Source organism: Peromyscus eremicus, chromosome 20 (assembly GCF_949786415.1).
Source record: "Peromyscus eremicus chromosome 20, PerEre_H2_v1, whole genome shotgun sequence".
NCBI lineage: Eukaryota > Metazoa > Chordata > Mammalia > Rodentia > Cricetidae > Peromyscus > Peromyscus eremicus.
The window spans coordinates 2483336-2491115 of record NC_081436.1 but is presented as its reverse complement, the minus strand read 5'-3'; the positions used below and the strand labels follow the sequence as shown (position 1 = coordinate 2491115).

General features: G+C 48.8%; 2 long non-coding RNA genes across 3 annotated transcripts in view; both read right to left on the bottom strand.

Moving 5' to 3' along the window:
• The window catches only part of LOC131896776 (uncharacterized), an 11601-nt gene extending 10390 nt beyond the window's left edge, over window positions 1-1211 (bottom strand). Inside the window, exon 1 of the long non-coding RNA XR_009375513.1 lies at window positions 770-1211. This is a non-coding gene — a long non-coding RNA (uncharacterized LOC131896776). The remainder of the gene's footprint in view (window positions 1-769) is intronic.
• A 2472-nt stretch (window positions 1212-3683) lies between these two features.
• LOC131897047 (uncharacterized) lies at window positions 3684-6127 on the bottom strand. 2 transcript variants are annotated; one of them, XR_009375570.1, is made up of 2 exons: window positions 5969-6127; window positions 3684-4198 (listed from the first exon to the last, which is right to left on the bottom strand). It is a non-coding gene; the product is annotated as an uncharacterized LOC131897047 (long non-coding RNA). The 2 variants fall into 2 exon arrangements; XR_009375569.1 differs by lacking the exon at window positions 5969-6127 and adding an exon at window positions 4506-4806.
• Window positions 6128-7780: the final 1653 nt, after the last annotated feature.

Sequence of the window (7780 nt, the reverse complement as noted above, 5' to 3'; positions counted from 1 at the left end):
ACCAGCATGTCATCATGCCCAGGTGGTGACGGATCTCTCTAATGCATCTGATGTCTAGAAAGAAGTCAGTCCCTCCTCCCCTCCAGCAGCAAGTCTATGCTGAGCCAGCGCCTGCCTGTCCCCTGGCCGAGCCTGTCCCGTGGCTATACCCTTCACTAGCACCAACCTAAGAGCTCAGAGGCAAACACCCAAAAGGGCTGATTGGGACGAATGTCACCAAGCTACTCATGACCTTGGCTGGTACTTGCCCCCCTCCTCCAGGAAGGAGGGAGACTGGCAGAGCTTAAGAAAAGACAATTCTCACTTTACAGTGACTTGTCCTTGGTCACTGAGGCTCTGGGCTGGAGCTCCTCTCAAGGCTCCCTCCTGTAGACACTCTAGCCTGGGGTCCCTGTTGGAATGTACATTTCAGCCTTCCCTGGATACCAGGGCAATGAGTCTGGATCCTGGAAATCCCAAGGCAACTCAGCCAGGCCGATCAGCAGCAAGGCACTACCCAGAATTCCTAGTCTTTGGCGTCCAATCCCCCTGGACCTGCCTCATCCCTTCAGGCAGGCGTTTCCTGTTGATAAGAAGCTCCCTTACAAACACTGATAAAGAGATGAAAAAGGAAATGGACGGGCTAGGGTATAACGGGTATTTGGTCTGCCTTTTTACCCCTCTGCCACCCTCCCCTCCAACTGCTTCCCAGAACTAAGCAGAAAATAGGCCCCCACCTCCACACTGGGCCTTATTCTGGAGATTCCAGGAATTTGGCCTGAAGACTTACATAGTTCTCAGAAGCTGGCCCTGGCACAGCCTGTCCCGGGAGGGGAACTTTGGAGGCAGGAAGCATTGGGTGCTGAGTCCCCAAGTCCAGGGGCAAGACAGAGGCACAGGAAGGATGGTCCCACAGGCCGGTCCATCTGGGCTCTTCCCTGCTTCCACCATCTCCCTCTTCCCAGAGGCCTGCCTGGATCCAAGTTGTGATTCGGTGGCTGGCTGGTCTATAATTAGTAGATTTTTCCATCTTTCTATTCTCAGGCTTATTGATGGAAAGTCTCATTAATTTTGACTCTCTTAATTTGGAACCTATGATCCTTCAGGACAAAACATGTGTCAGATGTTGAGCAAAGCCAAGCAAACAAGTTTTCAAGGCGAACCCTACTGGGCTCATAGGGTTTGGCTTTGTGGCAGCTGATTTCTAGCTACCCTGCCTGTAGGTAGGCCGATGTGCCACCAGGTGGGTGAGGAAGCTCAGCCTGCCTCTGGACTTCAGGTTGTTCTCCCTCAGGGACAGAAGTTACCACGGTTGGCTGTTTTGCAATTCTTCCCCCGCCTTCTCCCCACAGACGCAAGCTGGCACACACACACAAGTGGACTAGGTGGCTCTGTGTGCTCGAAGTTTAAAAATTAACTAGCCTGGGCATGTAGCACTGCAGTTGAACATTTGCCTGGCATGCACAGAGCCCTGGGCTCCATCCTCAGCACCACAAATAAACAGAATAAAGGGGGCTCGAGAGGGGGCTCAGTGTTTAAGGGCACTGGCTGCTTTTCCAGAGGACTCGGGTTCAATGCCCAGCCCCCACCTGGTGGCTCATAATGGTCTGTGACTCCATTTCCAGAGGATCCAATGCTCTCTTCTGGCCTCTGTAGCCACCAGGCACACAAGTGGTGCACAGACACACATATAGGCAAAACATCCATACACATTAAGTGATAATTTTTAAAAAATAAATAAAGTTTCCAAAAAAAAAAAAAAGTAGCCGGGTGGTGGTGGCGCACGCCTGTAATCCCAGCACTCGGGAGGCAGAGGCAGGTGGATCTCTGTGAGTTCGAGGCCAGCCTGGTCTACAGAGCTAGTCCAGGACAGGCTCCAAAGCTACACAGAGAAGCCCTGTCTCGAAAAACGCCCCCCCCCCCCCAAAAAAAAAGTAAAGAAGTAGCTACATCAGGTTTGGAGACTGTCTCTTGATTCTTAACTATCTCCAGTCCTGGTTACCAGCCAGCAAAGCCCTCGTCCTGCCCTGTGGATCTCCATTGTACTTTTGACACTTGATAGAATGGACAAAGGTGAGTAAAGGGTTTTATTCTCATCGACATCTTGATGCACGGTTAAGAGCCCTGGCTGCTCTGCAGAGGACCTGGAGGTTGATTCCCAGCACCCACATGGTGGCTCATGACCATCTGTGAGTGACTCCAGTTTTGGGGGACCTGAGGCCCTTTTTTTGACCTCCTTGGGCTCTAGGCGTGTATGCACAGACATCCAGGCAGGGAAAACAACTGCTTCTGCAGATTTAACTTTCACATGGAGGAGAACACTCATGAAGTCATTGCTTTCCTTATTTGTAGGCTACTTTTTTTTTTCCAGTGCTGAAACGAATCCCAAGTCCTCAGGCATGTTAAGCAGTATCTCTGCTACGGGACAAGGGACCCAAGCCCCTTGGCTGCTTTGGAAAATGTATGGATTCATGCAGTTCTAAAACAAATGTGGGCGGGGAGATGCCGTCTCCCGTCCTTGCTGCCCTGCTGTCTAGGTTCACAAAACCCCACGGAAACCACCGGTCTCAGCTTCCTGTGATTCTGTCCTTCCTTCTGTCCTTCCAGAATGGCCTTATAGTTATACAAATAGATTTGAATATACATTTTTGCCTCCTCGTCCCTCAAAAATAAGCATATTATATACAATATTCTGTACCTTACTTTTCTCAGTCAGGTCTTCAAGGACTTTCTAAATAGTATAGATAACTTTCACTTTATTTTTAGCACAATGTAGTATTCCATTGTTGGGCTGGTTTTTTTTTTTTTTTGAAGTTTTGATTTTTTTCCAAATTTTGGCTGTTACATCATTCTTAGCAAGTAAACCAGTCTAAACACCAGTTTGCCTCATTCGAGTAAATCTGTAACGTAACTTCTGAAAAGTGGAATTCCTGGTAATATGAATTTGGCAAAGGGCATCTGCTCTCACAGATAATAAGATGTGAGATGGCTTATAGGATAAGAGAATACAAGCAGGCAAGCGGACAAGTGGAACTGCTGCACAGATGCGAGACATCAAAAATCAAAGACGTCAAGCTGGTGGTGGCGCACACCTTCCATCCCAGCACTCGGGAGGCAGAGCCAGGCAGGTCTCTGAGTTCGAGGCCAGCCTGGTCTACAGAGTGAGTTCCAGGACAGCCAGGGCTGCACAGAGAAACCCTGTCTCCAAAAAAAAAAACCAAAAATAACTATAACAACAATATAAAGGTGAAGTGAGAGCTCTAGAGGCTGAGGTGGAGGCCAGCCTGGGAGTTTCTGTCTGAACAACAAAACAAAAAACATTTATGGGGGTGATGGACAGAAGCAAGTGTGTGAGCATTGGAAGCAGTGGACCAGATGTGTGTGTGTGTGTGTGTGTGTGTGTGTGTGTGTGTGTTTGCTAATGTGTGTATAGCAGCATAGTGAGATCTTTAAAATACACAGTTGAAGCCAGACCTGAAGGTCCAGTGCCAGCTCTTACGACCAAGGTGGGATTGCTGCCATGTAAAACCAGACTGGTCTGTACAGTGAGTGCCAGGCCCAGGGCCACACAGTGAGACCTCAAGCAAGCAAGCACACACACACACACACACACACACACACACACACACACACACACTATATATATATATGTACATGTTCACACACGCATACACATAATTGATTGGCAGAAGAAAAGACTGAAGTCGATAGCACAATGCCTTTTTATTTAAGTTTAGAATGCATACATATTCAAAACAACGTTACATCCTTAACAAGGATGTGCATATATTTCAGGACATGGAGCAGCTCATTAGAGTGTTGTGGGGTGTGGGGAAACAGGAGACGTGTAGACTGAAATGGAACCGGAGAAGGAACTGGAAAATAATGTCTGAGAAAGGCCTTGTCACCTTACGTAATAGAAGGATACCGTATGACCTCCTGATTCACCTGACGCTGGTGTGGAGGTGGGGATGGGGAGGAATCCAGACCATAGAGCTTGAGTCTTGACTCAGTCACTCTTGGGCTCATCATGATCTGACAGGAAACAGAACAGGAGGCATGCCACGTCCTTGCCTTGCTGAGGTGGTTGCTTGTGAGCCACCAGGATCATGCAGGTCCAGGGCCTGGCCAGGGCTCCTGTTAGACAGAGTCACAGCAGCTGGGCAAGGTGGCACACAAGCCCACAGTCTTGGTGATCTTGGCACTCAGAAGGTCGAGGCTGGAGGATCAAGAGTTCAAAGTCATCCTCAGCTTCCTAGAGGGAATTTGAAGCCAGGCTAGGCTACAGAAGAGTTGAGACATTGGATAGATAGATAGATAGATAGATAGATAGATAGATAGATAGATAGATGATAGATAGACAGATGATAGATAAATGATAGATAGATAGCATGTCAGTGGCAGAACATCCTGTCTTCAGGCTTACAGTGCTCTACACTGCTCAGTGTCACTGGCTCTCCAACCCCTGGGTCTCATCCTCCAGGAGCCACAGCTCAAAGGGGAAACCCAGGGTTACACGTACGTACTTGTATATTTCTCTAGTTTATTTGGATTAGCAAAGAGCTCTCCATCCTGCATTTACTGGCTGCTCCCTTTGGATCAATACTCTAGTTAGATCTTTTGAGAAACGAAATTTACATTCACGCCCCCACAGTTCCCTTAGTAACAATCTCCTGCCATCAGATCTGCCTGAGGTGGCAATGGCCTTTGGGAGCACCGGTGCGGAGAATGACCTCACCTTGCTAGAAGCTGATTTCTGATGTAGCCAGTATCTTTAAAAAAAAAAAAAATTTTTAACTACATTTAAGCAGACTTAACAAGGTCTTAAAATAGACACAAAGTGGTTTTACCCCACAAGGGGATTCTTAAAATATGAAAGTACTGTTTTTAAGTATAGTCAGTACTTCAGAACACGAATTTACATTGCAAACAATTTCTATGCTAATTACAAAGTATTCTTTCCCAACCAGTAGGTAATAGTTTATGTTTCTGTTTATACCTGATATGAATACAATTAATTCTTTCTTCTTTTCTTTTTAACTAATGTTCACTCATTCAATATGGCCTTTCCTACTGGCCTGGTGGTGCACAGCCTGAAGGAGAAGGCAGGGAGAACAAGAGTTCAAGGCCAGCCTCATCTGCATAGTGAGTTCAAGACCAACCTAAAAATGACAAAAGAAAGAGAGAGAAAGAGAGAGAGAGAGAGAGAGAGAGAGAGAGAGAGAGAGAGAGAGAGAGAGAGACACTTTGCACCATGCTTCCAGATTTACATTTTTTTTTTAAATTTCAGGTGTAAATTGGAGAATTTGAGGGGAAAGACATAAAAACAGACTTCATACAGTTATCTTGAAACAGAGATTGTGACTCTCAGCACCTTCAATGCGTTTTTCAAACATCTTAAACTCTCACAACTGAAGCTCCCCAGGCTTCCTTGCTTTGAAGGCCCAAGCTGTCCTCCACCTGCCTTCCCTTTCAGGCTTCCTGCCTCCGGCCTCACCTCACTTTCTGTTTTTTTGAGGCAGGATGGTAACTATAGCTCTATGTGGTTTACACTGGCCTCGAACCTGTGAGCTCACTGATCCTTTGCCTCAGCCTCCTGAGAGCTGGGACCAGAGGCAGGTCCATTCCCGGCTAAATTCCTCGCTCCTGGTGACCAGTCACCCTCTAATCGAATCAACACACTTTTCCCACCAATGGATAACTTGCTCCAGGCAGAAACCTTCAAGCCCTCACCCCTCCTATCTCCCACCCCACCCCACCCCTACCCCTCCTTCTCCCTCCTGTCCCCTTTATGGTCACATTATTGGAAAAGTGTCTGCCTGCTCACTCCCACTCACTCCTCAGCCTACTGCCTTCTGATTTTGCCATGGAAACTGATCTCTTGGAGGTTACCACTGGCCTCCTTGTTACTAAATCTAGCGGACCCTCCTCATTCCTTCCGTATTTAACACCACTGACCACGCCCGGCCCTGGCGGTCCCTCCACTCACCACTGTGCCCATCTGCCCGGTGCAGGGTTCCAGCACCTCTCGCCTTCTGCACAACCCCCCTGCGTCCTCCCAACGGGATGTGGTGTTAATGCGTAGAGAGGACCCCCAAATCTGTGTTTCTGTTTGTTAAGACGGAGTCTTAAGTAGCTCCAGCTGGCCTCAGATGCACTCTATAACGGAGGATTACCTTGAACTCCAGATGTTCTAACTCTAGCCCTGGGGTGCTGAGAGACAAGCATGGACTACCGTGCCTCATCTGTTCAGTGCTGGGGACTGAACTCGGGGCTTTGTGTGTGCTGGGTAAGCACTACTATGTAGCAACAGAGCTACATCCTCAGCTCCCGAAATTTGTGTCATGACCCCTCTCTCTCCTGAGCTTGGGGTTTCCAGACTTGGTCCCTTCTGCACAGTTCCTTGGTACAATCGTGTCTGACACAGATCTCCCCCAGTCTGTTATAGCCCCTACCCGAGAGTGGCCTGCTCAACAAACGTACAACCTACATTCACAGTTTCCTGTTCCCTCCCACCAGCTCCCCATGCCAGTCAGCTGAACACGAAAGCTCGTCCACCTGCCTTCCAAGACCTTCTCCACCTCTCCTCAGTTCCCAGCGCTCTTGCCAAGGCCGTTGGGCCCTGTTCCTGTTCACCTCACCGGTGCGTCCTGGCCCACCCAGCTGGAAACGACCCCTCGGCTACAAATGCCAGCCACTGTCCCACTCAGACCTGCAAATGTAGGAACACCTTGCTAACAGGCCCTTGACCAACCGCTTGGGCCCCAGCTCCCTCCACAGGCGCCCTCCCTCCCACCATCCAGCCCTCTGAGTTTCTTTTCCACCCTTTGTTCCTTTTGCCTCCAGGCCTCTGTACACACTGTCCTCTCTGCCTGGGACATGCTTAGCCTGGCTAACTGGCACTCATCAGTAGATGTGGGTGGCGTGATGGAGCGGGCCTTGAAGGGCGGCTCTGTTTCTGAGCTACATGACTTCAAGTTTGTCAGCTAACTTCTCAGGGTTTCCTCCGTAGAGAAGGGCATAACAAGACCTACCAGGCCTAATGAGTATTGATTTTTTTTCAACTATTTAACCTACCTCTACCCATCTGAATTCTATCCCTTCCTCCTTATGCATGTTTGGATGGCAGTGACCTCTAGAAACCTCACACTCAGCACAGCATGGCACAGCCCACCCCCACAGGCGGCTGGACCATCAGTCCCTGTCTTTTAAACTAAGCTCTGGAGTCCAGAGACAGGGTGCAGGACAGCAGAGAGGGCAAGTCTGAGAAGAAACTGAAGCAGACGCATGCAGGAAGTGAGGCCCAGAGAGGAAGAGGCTGCCAAGAGAGAGACTCTCTTCAGCGTTTGACATCCTTGTTCAATGACTGACTGAAGCCAGCTGCACTGAACTGTGAGAAAGTCCTGCATTTCTAGACTAGACAGGGAAGAGGAAGGGGGTTCCCTGGAATTCAGTGAAGTCCTAAGTGACTTACATATCTTGTAAAACAACCGTGTTTGAGGCTGGGGATGTGGCTCATTTGGTAGCCTGCAAAGCTCACACAAAGCCCCAGGGTCACATAAAACCAGGTGTGATGGGTGGGACATGCCTTCCATCCTAACACTTTGAAGGTAGAGGCAGGGAGATCTGGAGTTCTAGGTCATCCTTGGCTACATAGTGAGTTTGAGGCAGGCCTGGACTTCCAGAGACCTTGCCTCAAAAGCAAGCAAGCAAGCAAGATGCACTGTGAAGATGAAATGAGCTTGGCATGGTGACTCATGCCTATGACCATAGCGGGGGACCATTGCCACAGAGTTGAAGG